General features: G+C 39.7%; 1 protein-coding gene across 1 annotated transcript in view; it reads right to left on the reverse strand.

Moving 5' to 3' along the window:
• The window catches only part of Sgms1 (sphingomyelin synthase 1), a 281,398-nt gene that overhangs the window by 163,462 nt on the left and 92,801 nt on the right, over positions 1-25,135 (reverse strand). Inside the window, exon 3 of the mRNA XM_076834575.1 lies at positions 15,827-15,917. The gene's annotated coding sequence lies outside the window, so the exon portion shown is untranslated. The remainder of the gene's footprint in view (positions 1-15,826; positions 15,918-25,135) is intronic.

Below are 25,135 nucleotides of genomic sequence, written 5' to 3' on the forward strand. Positions count from 1 at the left end.
CACAGAAACAGGCAGGGGAAGTGACTGGCACAAGGTGGCACAGCCTGTTAGTAGCTAAGTCCAGCCAACAACTTGATTGCTGACAGGTCATCCATCCTTCTGAAAGTCTGAACCACCACTTTTTGAGGTCTCAACCCTCAGAGAAAGTGACCAAGTCAAGCTTCCTAAGGAACACTGCAATGTTACCAAAATGCCAAAGTGCTGCTCAGAGCAGAGCAAAAACAAAACAGGACTCTTTCTTTCTTCTTTGCAGCTGCCACTAATCTGAGTCGCACAACAAGCCTCTTGTCTCTCCACTCCCAAGCAGCTCTTCTGAACAACAGAAGCCCAGGAACACCGAGGCCCTGGTTACAGGCCAGAGCTAAACAGGCTAAAAAGCAGGCTGCTGTGACACTACTTTATCAAACACTCTGCAGGGCCAAAACCACAATTTTGCATGCATGATCACACTTCTGTGCAAGAGCAGAATGCATGAAAGAAGGCTGAGCTGTGTGATTCATCCTGCACCCTGATAAGCACCCTGATTTTGATGATTTTCTGCATCTTATTTATACTGAAATGAAGTTTCTGTGGAATCCAGTCACCTCACCCCTTCCCCCAAATTAGCCAGCTAAAAGCAACAGCCTGTTATAACATACCACCAACCAGCTACCATGGGGCCTGCCAGCCCAGACCAAGCCAGCCCAGACCAAGCCAGCAATTATATGCTCTTGGTGACATGAAGTTCTTGTGAAAAATTAATCCTAATACGCCATGCTTCAGGGACTTTAAGCCCCAACATGCTAACTCTCTGGATCAGCACCACTCAAGAGAACTTCGGCTTTGACCCAGGGCTCCAAAACATTGCTCCTCTGCTTACCATAAACCCAGTTCAGCCTGCAGCAGGTTGAGGCCTACTTAATCCCCCACCACAGAACACCTCAAGGATGACTCACAGAGAGCGACTGCTGAAGGTGGACTCCCACTGGCCCCAGCCACTCAGCCAGAGCTCCCAGCCACCTCAGGTTTAGGCAATGCCTGGATTCTCCAACGGTGGTGTGTGACACCTCCAATGGTGGTGTGTGACACTAAGGCTCTATTTAAAACGATAGAGACTCATTTTGAGAGGGTTGCTTTTTGTTTTTGTAAGTAAAAATCAAATGAGAAGGTACCCAAGAGCACCTTAAAAACTTGAGGAGCTAAATATTCTAAGGGTATCATTTTGGGATACTGACCACTCTGAGCACTGACATGTAGGAATATAATTTTACATTCCAGCACCCTTGCAGTAGGACTCAGGATACAGTAGAAAGAAGCTAGTCTGACCTGCACTGAGTCCTAGAGCTGGGACCTGGGCAAGTGGCTCAAGCATCTACTGCTCTCGTTCATGCATATTCTGAGGTAAACATCCTTCATGGGATCACAAGCAACGAGAGAAAATGAAGTCACTCCTCTAGTGTAATGGATAACACAGAATCAATAAAGAACTTCCTTTCTTCAGTTTCAAGCACGCCTTTTCTCTTCCCTTTTATTAATTTTCCAAATTCTTCTTCTGAAATCAATAATCCACATATCCTCTTATTCTAGGAATTCAGTCTATTTCCCCTAAGGGCCTGTCAGGGAAATTATGCCAAGATATTGTTGGCCCTATGCATGCATGGGTTCCACATGCATAGATTTAATCAAACTCAGAAAATACCCAAGGGGAAAAAAAAAACCCTGTGTCTGTACTAAACACACAGATTTTTTCTTATCAGTACTCTCTAAACAACACAGTGCAACAACTCTTCACATAGCATTGACACTGCATTAATTGTTATAAGTGGTCTAGAGATGGCAAAGTACACAGGGGTATGTGCATGGGTTCTATTTTTATAACAAGGGATTTGAACATCCTCACACTTTGTTATCTGTGGGGATTCTACACCAATTTCCCAGGCATACTAAAGGATCAACTGTATGGTCAATCATGGTTACTCCAGCATTGTTTGTGACCTTCAGTGCAAAAATAACACCCACTAATAACAATACTATTATGGCACTTAAAATGAGAAAGTTTGGGAGCTGGAGGTGTAGCTCCTTAGTAGGAAGCTTCCCTAGCACATATGAGGCCCTGGGGTTCAATCCCTATCACTGCAAGGAAAATAATAATGATAAATAATGTTCTAAAACTTTTTATAGTCTGATCAAATACAGATTAAGTTTTGTTTTGTTTTGTTTGTTTTCCAAAAAAGCATGTGCTAGACTAGTTGTCCAAGTAGTTTATCAGTGATGAGAAAAAAAGGGGATCAAGGGCACAAGAATGTGATAGATAAAATAATCACCCCATGTCCACATCCTAACCCAGAACCTGTAAATACAGGACCTTAGGCAAAGGGGGCTTTGCAGATGTAATAAGGATGTTGAGACAGGAGACTATCCCAGATCCAGCTGGACCCAATCCAATCATGTGGGTCCTTAAAAGTCAAAAATCCTTTCTGGATTTGACTGTAGAAAGATGGTCAGAAAGAAGATAAAGATGGAAAAGAGGACCATCAACCAATAAATACTGGAAGCCTCTAGAAGCTGGAAAGCACATGAAAACAGACTCTCCCTTAAAACTTGTGACTCATTGATTTTAACCCAGTGTGACCCATGTTGGGCTTCTGACCTACAGAAGCGTGAGAGAATAAACTTGTGTTGTTTTGTGCTGCTAACTCTGTGGTAGTTATAGCAGCAATAGAAATAATTACAGAGGAGAGGATGGATGAATTACACAGAATCAATAAAGAACTTATAATTCTTTATAATTTTATTTGTAATTTTATATTAGATCCTTTACTTATAATTTTATTTAAATAAAGTAATTTTAAATAAATCTTTAACATATATATATGTTAGCCAGAGCGCTCCCAGCCATATATGTGTGTATACACACACACACACACACACACACACACATATATATATATATAAAACTTATTTTAATTGGGAAAAGAAATAAATTCTTTGTCATTCCTTATATGTCATGATTCCCCAACCACAAGAGCTTTCACATAATACTCTGACTTCTTCTGCCTGAAATGCCTACGATTCTCTCTTCCACACCAGAAACCCACTCAACCTCTGGTCCAACGCAGTGGTCCTCTCCTGCATGAGGGCTCCCTCCTCGGTGTTCTCTCCTGTACTGAATTTCAGTAGTGTCCTGTGGTTTGGTCCACCTTGTTGGATGGTGAATACTTTAAAAACAGGGCTTGAGGCTCATTTTTCTATGTGAACCCAACACCTCTTAATGGGCATGGCATATAGTTAATGATTAGTAAGTGTTTACTCAACTGGGTTGACTCCTGGATGTCACTAAACCCAAACCAATTTAGTAAATCCTAGTTGTAAATTAATAAGGCATCTCCTATTGGAGAAAAACTGCTGTAATTTTGTTTTTGTTTTATAATCTATTCTAAGGGAGAGTGTCATTGCAGAGTTGTCATATCTGAGGATTGAAACAATCTGAAAATTCAACTCCACTTTCAATAGCAAAGAAACCAGGAGAGGGGACAGAGTGAAATTTGAGTCCATGTTCACATACAAAACGCTGCATCCACCAAGACTTGAGCCAGCAGCTTGTTTTAATCTCCTAGCAGCACTCTGCTTAGCCATGATCATTAGCACAGCCACCTCTACAGAAATAGTTATTCCCACGGCTCAGAGGTACTAAGGAGCTACACCCCTTGATTGAGTGAGGCATCTTGAATAACTAAAGACTTAACAAATCCCTAATCCAACCATAGACAAGTGGCAAAGTGGCAGACACATTGAATGTTTCACAGTTACTTAAACCAGCCTACAGCAAATATTATATTTTGTTGATGGTGTTGATGTTGTTCTCATTTTAAAGTCTTATTTATTGAGGTACAGTTTGTATACAATAGTCCATCCTTTCTAGTGTTCAGTTCTATGAGTTCTGACAAACATGAAGTAATCACCAGAATTGAGATATAGAACACTTCATTTGCCCCCAATGTTCTCTATCTCCTTTATAATCAACCTTCTCACTCATCACTTGTTCCTTTTAGGCATGATCTGTTTTCTGACCCCACACTTAAGCTTACTCTTCCTACTGTAAGTTCAGCTTTTACATATAATACGTTTGTTGTTCTCTGCTGTACTCTGGTGAGTAGTATTCCATTGATAGACATGTTAGCTTATCCATTTACTAATTGATGGACATTTGGGGTTTTTTACTGTTTGGAAAAAAGCTGTTAGAAATATTAGCCTAGAGGTTTTTGTGGAACTTATTGTTGCCCTTGTATAAATATTTAGGAGTGGAATTGTTGCTGGCTATGTGCTAAGTATATGTTTCACTTTCTAAGAAACTACCTAACTCTTCCCCAAAATGGCTATGCTAGTGAAAGTCTCCACCAGATCCGCTTGCTCTGTATATTTGCCAATACTTGGTATTAACCATTTTTGTTCTGTTTTTCTGGGTGTTAGCCATTTTAGTGGATATATAGTGGTACCATTGTGTTTCTTTTTTAACTTTTGATTCTGAAATAATTCTAGACTCACAAAGAAGTTACAAAAATAATTGGAGGTTTTCTGTGTATTCTTCACACAGTTTTCCCCCATTTTACATAATCACAGTTAAAATTATCAAAAGCAGGAACTTAACACTGTGCAATAGGTTAACCTACAAGTTTGTTCAGATTTCAGAAGCTCTCACTTTTCTGCATGTGGTCCTGTAAAATTTTATAATATGTATAGATTGATATTACCACTACTACCATCAGGATATAAACTTATTTCATCAGAGTACATTATATATTAGAAACTTTTGATAATTATGAATATTTCTCTGCTGGAAGAATTTTGGTGAACAATGATGACTTTCTTTTGCCCTTTTCCCCTGACCAAATTAAAAGCCGATCGTGTATTCTCGGGCTATGTTCAAACCACAGTCGACAGATCAGTTCACTCTCCAGTCCTGTTTATTCCTTCTTTATTATATGTCAGGCTCAGTCGTAGTGGATAAAATAGAGAACAAGAAAACAGTAGGCCCTGCTTTTAAAAGCACTTGGAGTGGGAAAGAGATTTGCACATACATACGAATAACAAACTGTGACAAGTACTATCTATGAATGAAAAGCAAAAAGTATAAGGAAAGATGAGATGCAGCCTAATAAGACTAGGAGAAAGGTTCCTGTAAGTGAGCCCCTTTCTCAGACTCATATCCAAAGCTCTCCACAGAAACAAGGCACTAGAGTATCTGAACCACTAAGTAGTAAACATGTAAGCAACATGTTCTCAAAGCAGATTCAAGGAAGACCTTTAAGGGTTATGAATTTCACCAAAAACCACTCATCTTTTCCTTAAGTCAAAGCTTGACCCAAAAGAAGCATAGATTTGACAATTACCCCTGTGATGTTACCTCCAGAACACACCTAGACTCAAAAGTTCTTTCCAACAACCTGCTGTGAAAAGCTAAACTCCACCACTAGAGATCCCTTAGGTACAGAGGTCTCCCTATGCTGTAGACTAGTCACAAGGAAATCCCAACACAAAGCAGGGACATAGGAACCCATTGCTGGCTTTTGGCTAATGTCTGGCATGACCCTCTCTGCTTGTCTGAGGGATCCATATCTTCAAGTTCTTTGAAGGCAGAATTGCTCTCTCTCCCCTTTTAACTTATACATATTTGTTACTAATATCGACTGAATTTTGTTCTGATGCCTCTCCCCATTCTATATCAATAGCCTCAATAGTCTGATTCATCTCTGCATCTCCTGGCATCTGCACCTCAAGTTCCCATGCACACAAAAGTCAACAAATGTTCTGTGAATATACAAGGCATGACAATCAGATTACAGAGTCCCCAGTAGATGTTGAGGCAGTGGACACTGAGACAGATGAATCTTAGAAGGAAAGATACCAATCAGCATGATGCGGGAGACCTAGTTTAAGAAGCATACCACAGTAGCTAAATTTAACTGGAGGGTGCTTGGGAAATGAGAGAGACAGGGGCAGAACCAAAGGCGATGGTATGAGGAAGCAGGAAAGAAGACATGCCCACACACAGGTGAAGCTCAGGACCAGACCAGCTTGGCACCTGCTGGGGGAAAGACAGATTCTGCTGGTGAGAGGAAGGAGGGAGGGAAAGGGCAGCTCTGTCAATATGACTCCGTTTCCAAGAGCATGTGCCAAGAGCTGGGCTGGGGAGACCAGGGAATCAAGAAGCAATGAGTTAATCTTTTCTTCCTGCTCTTCCTCCCTGCTCTGTTCTTAGTTGCTCTCATTATATCAAAGAAGACATTTGGTATTTGTTTTTTAGATATTGGCTAGCTTCACTAAGCATAATCTGTTCTAGTGCCATCCATTTCCCTGCAAATTCCATGATTTTGTCATTTTTTAGTGCTGCATAATACTCCATGGTGCATAAATGCCACATTTTTTTTTTTTATCCATTCATCTATTGAAGGGCATCTGGGTTGGTGCCACAGTCTAGCTATTGTGAATTGTGCTGCTATGAACATCGATGTGGCGGTATCCCTGTAGTACGCTCTTTTAAGGTCTTCAGGGAATAGTCGGAGAAGGGCAATAGCTGGGTCAAATGGTGGTTCCATTCCCAGCTTTCCCAGGAATCTCCATACTGCTTTCCAAATTGGCCGCACCAATTTGCAGTCCCACCAGCAATGTACAAGAGTACCCTTTTCCCCACATCCTCGCCAGCACTTGTTGTTGTTTGACTTGATAATGGCTGCCAATCTTACTGGAGTGAGATGGTATCTTAGGGTGGTTTTGATTTGCATTTCTCTGACTGCTAGAGATGGTGAGCATTTTTTCATGTACTTGTTGATTGATTGTATGTCCTCCTCTGAGAAGTGTCTGTTCAGGTCCTTGGCCCATTTGTTGATTGGGTTATTTGTTTTCTTATTGTTTAATTTTTTGAGTTCTTTGTATACTCTGGATATTAGGGCTTTATCTGAAGTGTGAGGAGTAAAAATTTGTTCCCATGATGTACGCTCCCTATTTACCTCTCTTATTGTTTCTCTTGCTGAGAAAAAACTTTTTAGTTTAAGTAAGTCCCATTTGTTGAGGGAAAGGGAGAGAAAAGGGAAATTGCATGGAAATGGAGGGAGACCCTCATTGCTATACAAAATTACATATAAGAGGTTGTGTGGGAAAATAAACAAGGAGAGAAATGAATTACAGTAGATGGGGTAGAGAGAGAAGATGGGAGGGGAGGGGAGGGGGGATAGTAGAGGATAGGAAAGGTAGCAGAATACAACAGTTACTAATAGGACATTATGTAAAAATGTGGATGTGTAACCGATGTGATTCTGCAATCTGTATTTGGGGTAAAAATGGGAGTTCATAACCCACTTGAATCTAATGTATGAAATATGATATGTCAAGAGCTTTGTAATGTTTTGAACAACCAATAAAAAAAAAGGAAGCAATGAGTGTTTCCAACAGCTGCTATGGGAGTAGCTGGGAAACCAGTAAGAACTGAGAGGTGGGGGGAAGGACCTGTAGAAAACAGGTAGTCTCTTTCCAGAGAGACATTAGACTTTCCTAAACAGTCACATATCATTTCCAAACCCTTCTGGGAGCCCTCTGTGCACAAGATGGTGACATAGGCTTGCCCACCTACAAGGCTAGCTGCCACCCTGCAATACCTCCAAGGCCAGCTATGGGAGAGCTCACAGGCCACCATGGAACTGCTGGGAAAACCAGCCCTGCACTATAGTTGAGCCTCTGTACATAGACACCATTTACAATTAATGATTCATTAAACACAAGAATTCCCAAACCGAGATGCTAACTGTTCTGCAATATAAACTTTGAAGTATCAGAAAACTTTCTAACCCATGTTTCCAACACCACTTGCTCATGCAATTAATCACATGGCTTTTCAGGCAGGACTTCTTCTGAACAGATATTGGGCCCCTGGATCTTTGCCACTCTACAGCAGCCCAGGGTGATATATGGCTATCTGGAAAGAAGAGGGGAAGGCACTATAGCCAGCCACACTTCTCCCCTACTGGAACACTTAGCAGATCTCATGGACAGCTAGCCAGCTAAGGGAGCTCCCAGGTAATAATCTGAAATGTACCCAAAAATGAAATAGGGACACTCACCAGCTCTGTATTATGACCATATATGGTAATAAATGCTACCATTATGATCCTATTTGCAAAAACACTAGCTGCTCAGATGCAAGGTGTTATGTAGCACAGGATACCAGTCACACAAGTTCAAGTTACACCAGTTGCTTCCCGTCTGTAGTAACTAAGATTTTAACTGAGAAAGATTTCGCTTTCTGGTTACACAATGAATGTACCACAAGGTAAAACAGAAACTGGCAACTGCTGATAGATATCAGGCCTTTGGGAAAGTCACCAAAGCTAGCCAGACTGCCTTCTCAGCTCCGGTTCTGGAAGTCCATTGACACTGATGTGGCCCTCTGTCTGCCCAGAGAACCCAGTCGGGCCTCCTAAAGCTTTCTACTGAGCTCAAAATCAAGCCACAGAAGGCCAAACCGTTTATTATATTTATATGCTTTTCTAAAAAAGATACTTTAGCACAGATATTCCTAAGTGATTTTTCACATCAGAAATTGGAATTGGGTTATTCTTCAATGACAGAATGCTGCCAAGGAGCAGCAGGGACTATTTACAAAATGATCCCAGAAGAAGGTCACACCCCATCTATTTCCAAACCCATGATGAATAACTAAGAATCAAAGCTGAATCTAAAAATCTCATTTTAACTTTCCTCCTACCCAAAGAAAGGAAGCGTATTATTAAGTTCAAAAGACCCAAACAAGTTATCAAAAAGCTGCCTGTGAACACCAAACAAAAGATATTTTATATAATTTATCAACAAATGCTAAAAATGCAATTCACTGCAATTATGCCTCTGCCTACATGCCATTGTGTTGTGTCATAGGTATTTGGAAATGATGCAGTCTAAGCAAAATGCTTACTTTCCCCAGCTAATACAAGGTCAAGGAGAAGGGAAACTAACATTTTAGTGATCCTCTCCTGCTATGATTTGAATGTGCCCCCTCAAAAAAAGTTCAGGTGCTGAAAACAGTCCCCAAATTCATATGTTCATAGATTTTGGAGGTAAACCTTTTGGGGGTATTAGGATTAGAAAAGGTGATGAAGATGGAACCCACATGATGCATTAGTGGCTTAATAAGGAAGAGAGACATGAGCTACTACACATGCCGTATTGCCATGTGATACTCTCAACCATGTGATGGTGTAGCAAGAAGGCCCTCACCAATGCAGTACCATGCTCTTGGGCTTCCCAGCCTCCAAAACTGTGAGCCAAACATTTATTTGTTTGTTTGTTTGTTTATTGGTAGTCCTGGAGAGTGAACCCTCATGTATGCTCAACAAGCGTTCTACCACTGAGCTTCATCCTCGACCCTTTTTATTTTGAGACAAGGTCTCACTAAGTTGCCCAGGCTGGCCTTGAACTTGCAATCCTCCTGCCTTGGCCTCCCAAGGAGCAGGGATTACAGGCATATGCCACCTTACCTGGCCAAAGTTTTATTATTTCTAAATCATTTAGTCTCAGATATTTTGTTATAGCATCAGAAGATAGACTAAGACATCTACTTACTATGTCCATCACACCTTGATATAACATATCTTTGAGTTTGCTGTCCCCTGATATTCATTCTTCCTTTCTTCCTTAACAACAGAACCCTATGCAATCTGCTGTTGTTATTGTTTTGGTTTTCTGTTTTGCAGTACTGGTTGAACTCAGTTCAATGCAGACTGAACCCCACCACTTAGCTACATCCCCAACCCTATTTACTCATTTGTTTATTTGTTTTTGAGACAGGGCTATGTTCAGTTGCCCAGGCTGGCCAACTTGCAGTCTTCTTGCCTCACCCTCCCAAACTATGTCAGGCTGAAACCCCCAGTCTTTTTAACTGATACCCAGAATAAGAATGGCAGACTCCTATATTCTTTTACAGTCAGGTGTTTAGCTATGTGACTGTACTCTAACCTAGTCATTCTCTAAGTGTGGTCCAGGGTTCGCTAGAGTTCCCAAAACACTTTTAGGTAGTCCAAGAGGCCAAAACTATTTTCACAATCATACTAAAGCATTACTTGTCTTTTTAATGCTCATGTCTCATAAGTCTATCATGGGGAGTTTTGGAGGTGACATGCCACATGATACCACAACATACTGAATGTATAGCAGATCCGAGAACCCAGCTACTTTCAATCCAGTCAGACATTAGATTGATCTACAAAATTATAAAGCAGTGGCTGTCTTCTCAATAATCACTGAAAAATTGTTCTTTTTCACACAAAAAAGTAATTTGTGCTAACCTATAATAGGTTTATTATTTTTAACTAAATCAATAAACACCTTTTATATTCTCACTTTCAATTTTTTTCTTATATTTATTTTTTAGTTATAGGTGAACACAATGACTTTATTTTACTTTATGTGGTGCTGAGGATTGAACACAGTGCCTCACATATGCTAGGTGAGTGCTCTACCTCTGAGCCACAACCCCAGCCCCTCACTTTAAATTTCTAATGCCCAAAATATCTGAAATAGCTGCCAAGTACTGCTGTGACAATTACTATAAATTTAGTGATTTTTAAAATAAAACATTTATTATAGTTGTGGAGGTCAGAAGTTCAAAATTGGAGTCTTATAAGGCTAATAAACTTAAGATGCTGGTAAGGCTGGATTCTTCCTAGAGGCTCTATGAGAACATGCCCCTCATAGGGCTCCTTGGCTGTAGTCCACCTACTGGTAACAGCATCACTTCAACCTTTGCTTCACCTGCCTCCCTCTTATAAAAGCTTACATGACTTTACTGCACTTTCCTCTAAACTCTTATTTAGAAATATACCAAATATTTCAAAATACTCTCCCCATCTCAAGATCCTTACCTTAATCACATCTGTAATCTCTTTTGCTATGTAAGGTACCATATGAACAGGTTCCAAAACTGGTCATGGATAGCAGCTTTAGGGGCCATGATTCTGCTATCATGATATGCTAGATATAACCCATATAACTTTTAAGAATGTAAAAGTGTCTTTAAAAACTAAAATATTTGTGAGCCACTACTGTAGCATATGAACAGATTAAGTCATTATTAGGCAGGAAAAGTAAAACTCAGAAAAGCTAAGTGGTTAACCAGAGTCACACAGATTAAAGAGACCTTCAACTTGAAACCCAGTGGTCTGCTACCAATGAACTTAACATGGCTCCCTCTGCACTATGCTGCCAACCCCTGAACACCCTGACTATAGCAGAGGAAAATGGAAATCATTTCATGGGCATTTTTGCACACACCAAATAAAGAGTACAACAATAAGCATTCAGAGGTGAATTTGCTGAGCAGGAAGGAGGACAAGTTGGAGAGGAAGCTGTTTAAAATAATCTTAACTTTTCAAGCCCTTATTTAGAAATATACCAATTAATTACCTTGTGAGAGAGATGAGGACAATGTTACAAATGGTGACATGTTCCAGAACCAAGGCAGAGAGATAAGAACCCCATCTCACTCTACAGCAACGTGACAAGGACTGAAGCTCTGAGACACAGGAAGCACACACAGCAAAGCACTGCTCTGGGTAGATGACAGGGCCTGGTGGCCAAAGGCAGATTCATCACCACTCATTTTAACAAGGATATCTGAAAGAATGCATTCCTGGGCTGTCTCTCTGACCAGAATCACAACTTCATGGTAGCAAAGAAATTGCACTCAGGTGAACTCCATTAAAATCAGGCATCTAAGGATCCAAATCACAATCTTCAAAGAGACAAATAAAAAAAGAGGAGAATGGGAAGATTCTCAGAGGGCCAGCTCCTGCTCTGCCTAGTAAACTGCCTGGCCAAGGCCGAAAAAACCAGAGCAGAGGTGATCAGACTCTCCCCTCCCTATCCAAGCAATGCACACTAGTGAATGATGGCTCCCCGGCACAGGGGCTGGCCCCGGCTCCCTGGAGAAGCTGCTCCAGTTCTGTGCCTTACTTTCCCAGCTCCCTGCTTGGAGCCTCCGGAGTGCTCAGCTAACACAACCATTTTGAAAGCAAAACCCAGCAGGAACGCCTGATCTGACAGCCAACAAAAACCCAGGAATAAAAGGACACAGATGCAAGGAACCACCATCAGTAGAATGTGCTCTCTAAAAGAGGAAAAGTCACAGAACTTTCTGGTATTTTATTTTTTTCAATGTGAAAGCCTAGGGCCAATACCAGGCCATCTTCAGAACACCTCTAGTCACAGAGCTCAGCATTTCCTAGAAATGTTTATAGCACTTGCTTTCCTAATATTACACGAGTGTTATAAACTTCATACCTATAACTTACAAAGCATAAAGACTTTGCAAATTAGAAACATGCCTAAGGTATCTCTTTCATCATGGAATCCACACACACCTGTGTGGTTGCCTTTATGTGATTATTCTGCTGCGGAATAAATTTTAAAACTACTAGATCAGCAATCTCACTTGACAATCATTTTGAAATTTTTCTTTCATATGCCAGAGCCCAGGGCAATTTAACATTCTATAGACCAAAACTTTCACACTGTGCCTATTAAAGGGATACATAATGTGAAGACATGTTGCTTGGAGATAATGCCTAATTCACAAAAGCAAACTTCTATTTTCTGCATTCCATGTGAAGAAGAAAAGATCCACAGGCAGAGAGCCACAACTGAATCTTTTATATCTAGGATTTTGGAGAGAACAAAAAATGACACTTTGACAGAAAATAGATTGGGAGACATAATAAATTTGTGCTGAATAAGTACTCTGTTATAATGAGTTATTCCAAGTTATTCCAAGAGTGGTAATTCCAATTTCCAAGGGAGTAAATATTAAATAGAGTAACTAGAAAAAAAAAAACCTGAGCAAAAGTTTAAGGACACAGTGTATGAATACAGATGTTGTTTAGGAAGCTTTCAAAGAGATTGCTATTTCAATATTTTCTTATATTTGGGTGACATAAAGGAAAATAATTTATTATTAAAAGTATAAAATGTTTAAAGTAAACTAACAAAAAGCATGTAGAAAATACTGATTTTTTTAAAAATCACTTGGGCACTCCTAATTCAGTAATTATGGTAGATTAGATATTTGCAGGTCTTTCTGCTACCCTATAATTAGATTCTGGATAAATTAATTTTAGAAACTTTTAATGCAATCATTAGTTCCAGGCAGAGAAACAAATCCCACAAGAATATGGCAAGAGCAGTGCACTAAAGCCTGAGCAAAGAGCACTAAGGAGTGAGCACAGCAGCTGCGGCTGCTCTGGAGGCCACTCTGAACACACCATCGACAGGGACATCTAGATCTCTAGCATTTAGCAAGGTGAGAAAAGTCCAACCTGAAACCAGGATTCCATAGGAAACAAAAGTGGTCCTCAGTCCATAGCATCCTCCTGGTCCTAGTACAAATCAATACATAGCCCAAGTAATACCTCAAGATTCTCAAAATATTAGCAAATTAATCTAAACTCAACATGCACAGTAGAAAAGACACAGATTTAGACCACCAAGGATTTAGATACCAGTATTATAAAAATTTAGGATATGGGGGCTGGGGTTGTGGCTCAGTGGTAGAGCACTTGCCAAGCATATGTGAAGTACTGGGTTCGATTCTCAGCACCACACATAAATAAATAAAATAAAGGTCCATTGACAATTAAAAAAAATTTAGGATATGATACAATTCCAACTCTGTTGTTGTTCAAATATATGAAAGATGGAATAAAAATTGGGCCAAGTAAAAGAGACCACCATCAAAAATAAAGATTTAAAACAGAAATAGAACCTTTAGAAATGAGAAAATATAATCATTAAAATTAAAAACTTAATGTATGGGCTAAATGGAAAATTCAATACAGTTGAAGAGAGAATTCTTGTACTAGAAGCCAAATCTTAAATATTACCCAGAACAAAGCAGAAATAAAACATCAAACAGAAAGACATGAAGAGTAAAAAGTTCTAACATCCATTTAATCAAAACCAGAAGGAGGAAATTAAGAGAGAATGGAGAAAATAGAGAATACTCAAAGACTAATAGCATGAGAAATTTTCAGAACTGACAAATGATACGAATCTGCAGATACACAAAACAGAGCAAATATAAAGCAGGATGAAAAACAGAAAACTATACATAAACATAATGTATTAAAACCACAAACTACCAAGACAAATAAACAATATTAGAATAAGTTAAATCATCTACTAAAGAATGGCAAAAAGAAAACTAACAGATGCCCTAAGAGTAAAAATTAAAACCATATTAGCACAATGGAACAGGACATTCACAATGCCAGGAAGAAGTAACTGTCAACTAAGAACTATAAAAGTGAAATAAAGACATTACAGAAACCAAAACTGAGAAATATTACCACCAAGAGATTCCCAGAAAAAGAAATTCTGAAAAAGGCAAATCTAATCAGAATAAAGGTACAGGATAGGAAAAGGGAAAAGAAGCAAGAAATGATAAACACATAAACAAATACCAACTTGAAACAATACCACTGTCTAATTTGCATGGTGAAACAATAGATCTGAAGTACTGAAGGAGTGAGTCTTTGCTAGTTGTCCTATGAGTTTTGTATTATTGTAGAAAGGAAACAGAATACCACATACTGAGGGACTTCTAAACTGTCAAATGTGCACACAGTACTTCCAGGATAACCATTAGAAGAACAGAAATAAAATGTATCATTTCAAAGCCAGAAGAGAAAAAAGAAAATTGAATGAGAATACAAATACACAAATCAACAAAAACCTCAATCCAAAAGAGATTTGCAATGAAATACAGACCATATGCATGTAATTAAAACAAATTGTTAAACTATATTTTTAAAAAAAGCAAAACAAACTGCATTCATTGAACATATAAGAAAAAAAAATTATCTACCTTAAGATCCTGAACTTTGTTCTTCAAAGAATACTTAAGAAATGCTCAGTCTATTAATCAAGAAAAGCAAATTAAGAGACAATGATATACTGTCTACACCCACCAGACTGGCAACAAAATATCAAATGTTGCAGGGAAGTGGGACATCAGATAAACTGTGATAGAGTCTCAAAACCAAACTTTAACAAAAAAAAAAAAAAATTAATTAATTTATTACTATTGCATGCAACAAGTAAATCTCACAACACAACTGAATGAAAAATGCAAGTTGCAAAACACCATATGCAAAAGACCAGTCTCGCATTAAAAAATATATATATAAGAAATAGATTGTTTAGAGATACACACACACACACACACACACACACACACACACACGAACACAGTAATCATGCTAGTATGGAAATCGGCGATGACACTAAAAACACTACTTAGTTCAGCTGGCTCTTACATTCTAGGTCTAATTCCAATTGGCACCCTGAGCAGCACCAGACTAGGATGGCCTTAGACTGCTCAGGTGCAAAGAAGGAAGCAGATTTGGTAAGTGCAAGCTTCCAGGTAAAACCTCAATCAAAAGCAATTCCCTAGAAAGGAACAGGAGTTGCCCCAAATTATTAAAGAAACAGAACCGGCCTTTCTGTGACCTTTCGGTGGGGACTGAAACAGTCTCCTCTGCCCTTTGTTTATGTGTTCCTCCCACTCCAGCTTGCATTTCTCCTGTCCTCCAATGGGAGAGCTAGCTTCTGTAATTCTTTTCCCTACCTGCCCACAAATACTGCCATTCCCTAGGCGGACTCTGCCCTAGGGCACCACAAAGGTCTAGAAGTTCCCTCTGTCCCTTCAGAGCCTTACATACAATCTCAGGGAGAAAAAAAAAAAAAAAGGAGAAGCGATTACAGATCCATGAGTATTTCTAGAATGAGTAAAATGCAGAATATAACTTACCTGCATCGTCTTTCATACATCCTCTGATAGCTCCAACTTCACTGTTTTTGATACTCAAAATCCACAACCTCCTCAGGCACTGAAGCTTTGCCTAGAAAAATAAAGGCAGGAAATGAGAAAGGAGGCAACCAACAGGAACCAAAGTATCCATGGGGAAAAGAAACTCATTTAATCAACCAAGTAAAAACTTGACCTTTAAGAGGAGAGAGGTCCACCCAAATTAAGGAAAATCTCTAGCTTAGTCTAAGACATTTTCCATCTTTAACCAAAAATATTCATAGTAAATTAATATTTATAGAAGTCATGATTATTTACAAAGGGCCTTCACGTGCATTTTCTTATTGGAGGTTGAAGATCTTGAGAATACACAAGTATTATCTTCAAATGCAGAAGCTAAAGTTCCCAAAGGTCAAGGAACTGTCCCCCCACTACTCAGCTAATAAGTTAACAAAGAGGAAATCTAAGCTCAGCTCCATGATTCATCCTTCCCAAACTCTTCCACTATATGAATGGCATGACGGTTTCAACCTTCTTGCACTAGATATGCTTTCTTAGCCAACAGATACAGAAATGGTTTTGCTTGCTAAGTGACAGAGGCACTATCCATAAAACTATTTATTTGCCATAGGCAAGGTCTTGTGACCACACAAGAAAAGTCACACTGAGGAAGTAAAGCAACCCTTGTATCATTTCTACATATCTTCTTTTTTCCTCTTTAAGTCATAGTTACATTTTTTAATTTGGAAATAATTTTAAGCTCAGAAAAATTATAAAATAATAATAGGACAAAGATTCACCTACGAATCATTGAGCCCATTTACTTAATCATTCACTTCTCTCTCCACACCCATGTGAGTTTCTCCCCTGAGCCATATGACCATAAGTTTCAAACTTCATGGCCCTTTACCTCTACATACTTCAGAAATTATTTCCTAAGAATAATTATGCTCTTACATAACCACAAGGTAGTGATCAACCTTGGTAAATTTAATATTGGTTAATATTTTAATCTACTGCCATGTTCAATTAACCTAAGAATGACCTTTATAATATTTACTTCCCTCCAATCCAGGACCCAGTCTAGAGTCAGATATTGCACTAATTGCCATTTTTCTTTATCTTCCTTAAGTCTATAACACACAATGTTCCTGTGTCTTTTATAACATTGACACTTTAGAAGAATATAGCCTCTCTGCCTTTTATATTAATAGAACATTTCCATTTTGACTTGTCTGACGTTTCCTCAGGTGATTCCTGATGATTCAGTTCAGGTTATACTTTCTCAGCCAGAAAAACTAAAGAAGTGATATAATTCTCTAATATCTCATCAGAATACAAAAAAAAAAAAAAGTCTACTTTGATCCCAAAGTATAGTCCAATTTCTCCAATTAAAAATTGTGGGAGATCAACCTTGCACATGACTGAGTCACACTCGCCAGCTGGGTGCTGAGGCGCTCAGTCACAGAAATGTGGCAGAGCCTTCCCCACCCTTCTTGGGTTTGAGGGTCAGTGTCTCGTGCATGGGTGTGTCTTGCTACAGCCCCATGGGTGGAGCTATGCTCACCTGTTCCTTTGTAATATAACCCCTTACCCTCTTTAGGATAGAATCTTCCATGGAAGTGCCTTGTGTGTGTCCCCTTCTCTTACTGTGCCCTTGGGTGTGGCCTACCCAGGTGTCAGTCAACCTGCTGACAGTGGACATCATGAAGATAGACTCAGCTCCCTGAATCCTAACCCCTTGCCTCATTTGAATAGCTTCTCCTCAATAAAAGGGGTGAGCGCGTGGGAGCGCGTTCTCTCTCTCTCTCTCTCTCTCTCTCTCTCTCTCTCTCTCTCTCTCTCTCTCTCTCTCTTTTCCTGGGGACCCTTAAGGTCAGAGGAGCCATCACAGCAACCCCAAAGAAAAAGGTATTTGTGTCTCTTGTGTGGTTATTTCATGCAGCCCAGTTAGCCCAGTTCAACTGGAGTGACCTCTGAGCCTTTTAGTCGCGAGAACAGAAACCCGGCAAAAAATTACTACATTTTCTCTTGCAACTAATAAGTAATCTGTGGGGAAACACTTCAAGATTATGCAAATATCTTGTCCCAAATCAAAATCTCCCTAGGTTAGCATCCATTGGTGATGTTTGCCTGACTTAAACTTTATAGTGTGATGGCTCCAACATGCTAACTCCAACATCCCCAATGTCCTTAGTTATTTGGGAACTCAAACTGTCTCAGATTTAGCCAGTGGGAGCCCCTGCAAGCTGGCTTCTGTATTTTTGTGGATGTTCCACTTTTTTTTTCTCCTACTCTTAAATTTCCTTACTTTCTCACATTTAAAAATAAAAGTTTTGCATTCACCTTTTACCTATCCTGTCTCTGCCCTGCATGTAGTCACTTCTCCAAAAAGCCCTGGGAACTTTCAGGGAAGAATGATACAAGAGACCAAGATCTGCTTTAACACTGTCCTACAGTCACTATTTCTACTGATTACATTTTGAATATGAATCATATTTCTCTGCTTCTTTTCAATTTTAAGGTAGGCAATTAAGAGGGTTTCCATTTGATTCTGGCAGCAGTTCAATTACTGGTGGATCCTCTGGACGCTGTCAGGCTTGGTTCTCTACCTGGTTAGATGGGTCTATTTCAGAGATGTCCGTGGTCCTTGCATACGGCCTTCCTCTAAGGTATGGTCCTTACTCCTAGGTTGTGGAATTTCCGATGTCTCAACAGAATGGGTAAGGTGCTCAGCAAGACTTCTCCACATTGGGTGAGCCAAAACGTCAATCTCTCCCAGTAACACAAGACCTCTTGCATCACCCAGCTGTTCTCTACCTTGTACCAGCTGCTCTGTGCCAGGCACCACTCTGTAGGTCTCACCCCTCAGGTAGCTCCCTTCTCTCCACTACCCCGCTATTCAAATTCCAGCCTCAACAGCACAGCTGAACTCCGAGATCCACCTTCTCAATTCCAGGAGACCACATGTTCTGCTAGGGCTCACCTCCCTGTATCTTGGCAGGGAACATGCACAAGTAGAAACCCTGGGCAGGCTTGAGTCCCCGTCATGGGGTGCTCTTCTTTCAAGGATCACAGTCCTGGCTGCCTGTTGTCCACTACCAGTGGCCTCCTAGATGGATGGCCTGTTTTTGAGGTGTTTAGGGCAGGAAGGAAGAACCAATACCAGTTACCTTCTTTCTTCTCTTCAAGTCTTCAACATCAAGGCTATATTTGGGAAGGGTTAAGAATCAAACCCTTTCAGCATAAAATAAATGCTCTCTGCTTAAGCATTTCAAAGAAACTCACTTTCTAACAATCTGTTCTTAGAAACATACAAGTTTCCTTTTACTACAGCACTGCAACATCAAAAACTCTCTCTAGCAGTGAGGGAGTGCCAAACAAGGTGACCGGGAAATGTCTCTTCCTTCCAGAAAGCCAACATTCACTTCGGACAATTGGCTATCACCAGGACATGCATTTACACTTCCAAACAGCACAGCAAAACACTCCATTCCAAGCACAGCAAGTTCATTACTCTTCTTCATTTTTCTTGTTTATATGCATGTATTCAAGATGAGGAGAAGACTCCTTTTCATTTATATTGTTTTCTGGTATATTTCCATTTCTATTGCTAACCACCATTGAGAAAAATGATCAGAAAACAATAATCAAAAAGAAAATGTTCAATTCCAGACACAAAGTTAATCAAAAGAAAACTGCCCAAAAAAGAACCATAGTTGTATCATATGCTATGAGAAAAGAAGATTTTCGATCACAGGGTGCTGGAGAACAGGTCTTTCCCTGCACAGGCCAGGAGATCTGCACTATGGCAGGCATACACATGTTCCCACAGGGAACACTTCTTCAGCAGATTTTTCTCCATATTAGAAATTTACACAGAAGACTATCTAATTCACCTTCTCAAAAGGAGTCACTGCACAACAGACCTTTCTTTAGTTTTATTTCATGTGCCCTTGAACTTAAAAGAAAGCATCCAATGGAAACACAGTGCTGGCCTGTCCTTTTGCCCTCCTCTGTCCGTCTTAACATTCTCCGTCCTCTGGGAACTCTTGGGACATGGACTCATAGGTGTCCATGTCTCTTGTGGACCCTGTAGAATTCATTTCCACAAGTCAGTATGTGTCCAGTGACATAATTCCGGATTCTTCTTCCGGAAATTTCCCCAGAATTCAATGGGAGTCCCTGAGCTTGGTAAAACAAGACTCCTCTGATCTGTGCCCCATCCCCTCTTCCATCTTGTCTCCCCATATTTCATGCCCTATGACTTGTGATAGGCTACAGCTGTCCTCGTAAGCAACCTCTTCCCTTTCTCCTCTTAGCTAGCTCCTGGCCTGGTGACCACTTGGGAGTTTTTTGTGTGATCTGAGCAGTGAGTCCTGACCTTAACATTCTCATAGCCTGTGCTCACCTTTATTATAACTAACTGTATTGAGGACTTGCATTATCTCATTTAGTCTCCCATGAACTCTATAAGGTAGGTGCCATCATTCCACTTTTCAGATAAGCTCAGGCAGGAAGTTTCCTAATGTCACACATCTGGGAAGTGGTACAGCCACAGAGCTGATAGGCTTTTGATGATCAACAGCATGAAATATATTTAAATGAAAAATAACAGCGAAATGGAGGAGTCAGGAAAAAGACTCAGAACTTCAGTGATAACCCCATGACAACACTAAAAGGTAAAAATAAAATGTTGCTCTCCAGAATCCTTAGAAACAGATACCAAGAAGATACCTGTAAACTAACATCAACTATCATGCTCATAATAAAGTATCAGCAAATTCTAAGAATCCACCAATATACACATGGTTCAAACAAACAAACAAAAAAGTGTTTTGAACATGTGAGCATGCACATACACCAATGTACCAAAGATGAAGAAGAGTTCTTAGAGGAAAGAAACTGAAAAATGCATGTAACTAAATCAATTCCATTCTCAAAAAGTTCTTATATGACATATAAGGGTAGCATGTCAACTCCTACACAGATTGGAAGTGTTAGTGAACAAGCAAAATCCTGTTGCGGCCCTTCAGAGTCCTGTATGTGACTAGATCAGAAAGCCCATTCCTGTCTCCAAACTGTGGAACTTAGGAGCTAAAGAAGGGGGTGTACAGGAAAGGCAATGGTCAGGTCCCTCCCAAACATCACCCTGATTAGTCTCATGAAGAATAAGATAGAGAGGATGATTTTCCTCAAATGGGCATCCTCACAAGGATTACTTTTCTTCATGTTGCAGACCCTGACTATGAAGGAGGACAGACAGTCTCATTCCATAATAAGTATCAATCAGGGTCAAAGACATCAATGCTGGGTTCTATACTTCTGGAGAAAACCAGGGAAAAAATAGAAAAGCATCAAAAGTAGTAAATGCAAAGATCATTGATATCTAACCCTAGATATGAAATTCACAAGAGAAGTTTAACCTGGGGGTGGGGGGACAAGGAAAACACTATCATTTAACATCATTTAAAGCACTGCTCTGCTCCTCTTTTAGCAATGGATAGCATTTTTCTACTTACGTCAAAGGTAGAACAAAAGGGAAAAAAAAGTTTTAACCTCATGCATGAGGATTTTAGCTCCAATGTAAAGACTTTCCCAAAGCAAGAATTTTTAACTAAGGAATGTGTTATTTGTATGTCCATGCCAAGATTGCTATGTTAATTACTAATTGCAAAACTCCCATATCAATATTCAAATCAGCACGTGATTCTGCCCCACAGAAGTTAACAGAAATAAAAGATAATACTACCAATTACTGAGAGCTTTACCATGGCCACTAGAAAGAGACCTGAGGGGAAGCCCAGTTCTGCAAGTGCTATGGTATAAAATTCATTAACCATGAAACAGGAAAAAAATCTGCCTTTTGAGATTTAGTAAGCTAAACACAAAATATTGAGTCTGTGCCTATCATATCGCAAGTACTTAAAAAAAATGTTAGCCATTACTGTTGACAAATAATTTTAGTATTGCTTGGTCAACTTCTTCCACTTATTCAATCCTTGATCTAATTAAAATTGAGAGAATCAGAGTCACTGAGACCAATGTGACTGCACAATGAAAAATAACTGACCACGTGTTCAACCGTGCAACTTGTCTATACTCATTCACTCCCTCATCAAACTTTGACAAAGGACCCATCACCTGTAGAGCACTGAGGTAGGGAAAGTGAAGACAGAAGTGGCACAGCCCATGCCTATGCTTAAAGAACAAAATAGTTTTTATTAACCATGAACATTATTCCAGCTTGTAACTGGCAGAGCTGGGACTCAACTCAGGGCTGTCTGGTTCCAGAGTCAGAGATCTTAGCCCCTTGACACAATGTCTCTCCCCAGTCTTGCCTACTAAGAACTTCTGTGAGGCCACACTACAGTAAGGGCCAGCCCAGCAGGAACATAAATAAAGGGCAGTGCTCATGGGGGATCCATGCTAGCTTGACACATAACAGGAAAAGCACAAGTCCTTGAACTGCAATGTGTGATTAAGACATCGCAGCAACCCAGATTGAAACTCATCCAAAATACACTTGTGTCTGTCACTCTGAAGGGCCATCTTCTGGGTTACTTAACACATGCTGAGAGGGGAAAAGGTAGACTAAGAAGCTGGTCTTGGAGTCAGATGTGCCCGGGTGACAGTTGCAGGTTCTCCAATGTCAGGCAGCTCTACGGCCTTGAGCAAGACTTGACCTTTCTCTATGCTTCAGGATCCTCACTATAAGGATTACAAGAGTTATAACTTACATGCTGTGCTTATATATAATACCTGGCACTAGGCATTACATAATTAAAATAAAAATAATAAGCAAATAGCTGCTACTACTATTTTGCTTCAAGACTTATCCTAAGTCATATGGGAAAACAGCAAGTAGAGAGCATTAATCTATGAACCAAGAGAGAGATAATCTGTAGCATTTGAAATATAACATGGATTCATTGAAATTTCAACATGGACTATTATAACTCAAAAAGTATGATAAACCTGTCTTTCAAGATGCTAGAGAATAAGAAGTCCTTCATTTCAAGAGATAAGAGCAGCCCTATATGGAGGGCCTCTGTCCTTAGTCCTGTAATAGGCACTTAACAGATGTTACTCGCTCTTCAAAACCACTCAGGGGATCATCAAGTGATCCTGATTTTTCAGATGAGGATTCTGAGCCTCTCAAGGTGTAAGAAACCGGCTCCAGGTCACGCCACCAACAAACATCAGAGACTGCTACTTAAAACTGAAAGTCTCACACATAAGGCCACCAGGGACATGATCACAGGGGCAGACACAGCCATTCCACAGGCATTTTTTTGGCACCAATCAGAATTTCACTGGACAACATTTGACATAATCCACCTCTACATTCCCACGAAGAATACTATGCTTTGAAGTCCAAATCACTGAGAGGTCTTAATATGTCACCAAAGTGATATTCGACTGTAGACCTCATTCTACCATCATTTGATCATAATGTTCTGCAGAGCATCCTTAACACAAGTGGCCAAATTAATGACTCCCACCCTTGTTAGCTATGGTTTTCTATGTGCCACCCAGTCCTCAAGAAAAAAGAAGGCAGTTGGAAGGTTCACTGTGCAAATTATAGGACTGTGTCTACTTCTAGGACTTCCAGGATATAAATGCCATCACTGAGGGAAGAGTCCGTGTTTTGGTCACCACTGTGTCCTTGGCACAATACACTGCCAGGAATACTGTAGGCCTTCAATGAATGTGGGTGGATGCACATGCCCAGCCACAGTGCCAAGAGGCAGAGAGAAAGGGCTCCCGAGCAAGTATTACTGGTCCCATTCAGAGAGGCCTCAGCACCTAACTGCTCTTTGAAATTTAACAGTCATAGAAACACAGGAGGTTAGATTTTCTGAATTATGATTATTTTGTAGAATGTGCATATATTACATTCAGGGGTAAAAATGTAATTTTACCAGTCCCCTTCAACAAAATATTTGCCAATATTTTAAAATACATACTGTCCTAAAAAATTCCTTCTAATCTATTCCAGAAACAGGAATCATACATGTAAAAATCTTACTACTAGTGTTGTTCTTGATACAGCAGGCCCAAGAAGAACAAAGCTGGACCAACTACACTTTAATAGAGAGACCATAAACAAATAATTACAATACCTTACAATTAATGCTCTGGGCAAAGCAGAACCAAGTGGGGGAGAGCACACTGCAGAGAATGACTAATCCTGCTCACATTTCAACTCCGCTTAGTGAGAAAGGAGTTTTCTTGTCTTTTGCAATTTCCTTGTCGAATCCTTATTTTCTTTAAAACAAAAAAGCATCACAGTTTATCTCTAAACTAAATACTCATGTTCCTTCATCATCATCACAAACTGCATTCTGCCTTAACAAAAAAGTTTCTAAATCAATGATTACCCATGCTATAACACATAACTTGAATATTTAGCTAAGATTTATCAGAATTTCTTGACCCTATTGTTTCCTCCAAAATCCTGGCCTTCTAACAGTCAGTTGAAAACTGTGTGTGATTTTCTAAACCCAAAATCCTAAAGATACAGCCAAATGGTTGGTTTATCTAAAATCATGATACCATTAAAGAGTTCATGTTATCATACTATTTTAAACTAGCTTTTTCACTGCTGTGACCAAAAAACTTGATAAGAACAATTTTAGCCAAGTGAAAGTTTATTTGGCACTCAGGTTTCAGAAGTCTCAGTCCATAGATGGCCAACTCCATCCGAGCCCGAGGTAAGGCAGAACATCATGGCAGAGGAATACAGCTCAGGACACGGCAATCAGGAAGCAGAGAAACTCTATTCACCAGGAACAAAATATACACCCCAAAGGCTCGCCCCCCAGTGACCCACCTCCTCCAGCCACATCCTACCTACCTACAGTTACCACTCAGTTAATCCGTTCAAGCAGATTAATGTACTGATTAGGTTAAGGCTTTCATAACCCAATCATTTCACATCTAAACTTCTTTGTATTGTCTCACAGATGAGCTTTTGGGAGACACCTCAAATCTAAACCATGATGTAGATTAATAATAATTTTCATTTCCAAGAAAGATTTAAGACAACATGCAAAATAGAATACATATATACTTGGAACAGTCAAAATAAACTAATCACAAAGTGAAGAAAAAAAACTAATTTTCCAACTACGAGAGAATACTGTTGGTATGACTTTAACATTATTACTAAATTTCTGATTAGGACAGAGAGGGAAATGAGGCAGGCCACATAATTCTCATCAAAGAGAGAATATAAAAGGGCTTAAGTAGTAAGAAATTTTAAAAAGGAAATCCTTTCTATATGCAATAGTTTCTAAAATACATGTG

The sequence above is a fragment of the Callospermophilus lateralis genome, chromosome 15, assembly GCF_048772815.1.
Source record: "Callospermophilus lateralis isolate mCalLat2 chromosome 15, mCalLat2.hap1, whole genome shotgun sequence".
Classification (NCBI taxonomy): Eukaryota; Metazoa; Chordata; class Mammalia; order Rodentia; family Sciuridae; genus Callospermophilus; species Callospermophilus lateralis.